We start from the raw sequence: 1,432 nt of genomic DNA, 5'->3' as shown, positions 1-1,432 counted from the left end.
CCATTTGCATATTCAGCAGATTTACACCTGAGGGAAACATCAGATTCTTAGTTCAAACACACCTTTGTAAAAAGGTGCAAATGGTATCTAATGTATCAATTAATAAGACTAAGTTTGAATGCTTGCATGTCTCGTCTGTCTGAAAGAAAGACTTGATGCAATCTGAAGGCTCACGTGGGTCTCTGCTGAAGTTGGTTGAGGAAAATAACCAGTTTGCGTCAGAGTAACTTGATGAATGGAAAAGACAAGGCCGAAGGCCTGGCACAAAACGTAGGATGTCCTGAAGCGTTGGAGCTCACATCTTATCAAAACCTAACAGAACCACCGAATCTGGGTTATGGGCCCAGTGTGGGCTTTTAATGTCTCGAAAGATTCACGCCTCTCAAGAGGGGCTTGTCCAATGAGAAAGACAGAAATTCCAAGCGGGAGGTGGCAATTGCTGGAGGGTTTTACGACCCTTTGTCTCTAAGCATGGTATTTTGCATATGAAACTTGGATCAAACTTACTAAAGATTCTTAGAACACTAATATGTTGCATAGGTATAAACATACAATATACACTCTCAATTAGATCATCCAAATTAATAGAGACCAAACACGTTATATGTAAGGTTCCATGAATGAGTGGTTCTATCATAAGCATGCATAAAATAGTCTACAATACAACAGATAACATACAAGACAGCAATAATATTCACAATGATCTGAAGGGTATGTGTGTTCATTCAAAGAAAGGTCTTCCTATGAATTCATTAGTAGAAAAGTCCATTTCTACTGTGCATTTTGGATTTCCTATGGAGATTGTAGTGAGAAAGGTGTTTCCCAGCATGCCATTAGGTCGTAAATGGATCTGGTCAAGCAGAGGTGTCGTGGTTGCCATGGGGACCAGGGGCCTGTTCGGCTTCCTGGGGTGTTACGCATTTCGGGGGGAAGGGCCCATAGGTCCTCATATGGTTTGTTAACTGAGGGGTGTTACAGAGTATTTGTTAAATCTAGCTAACAAAATATATATTGTGTGTTTGATTGGTCCAGACGCTACACTGCTGTTCTTCGGCTGGTTCTTCCCTGTATACATTGATTGATGTCTCGTCCAGTCAGCGGTGAGTAATCCCAAACCAATGGTGCTCATGACTAGAAAACAGTGGTTAAGTTATATTTACAACACTGCAGAACACTTCAATCCATATTCAGATGTGTGCAGCACATTTTATGGAGGACTGTTTCCTGATCCTGGGAGAGTAGACTACAATGCCAGAAGAAAATATGGGGGACTACCTGTCAAAAGTGATTGATTTATGACCCCAGGTGTCAAATTGATCCTCTGATGTCCTGTTCCTGTTCCTGTTTCCTGCTGTTTATGACCCACAGATGTAAAATTGAAACCTCTGACCACCTGTGTCGATCTGACACCTCTGACCTCCTGTTCCTGTTT

Source organism: Sinocyclocheilus grahami, unplaced genomic scaffold (genome assembly GCF_001515645.1).
Source record: "Sinocyclocheilus grahami isolate Dianchi unplaced genomic scaffold, SAMN03320097.WGS_v1.1 scaffold274.1, whole genome shotgun sequence".
NCBI classification, from domain to species: Eukaryota; Metazoa; Chordata; class Actinopteri; order Cypriniformes; family Cyprinidae; genus Sinocyclocheilus; species Sinocyclocheilus grahami.
This window is presented reverse-complemented; position numbering follows the sequence as displayed.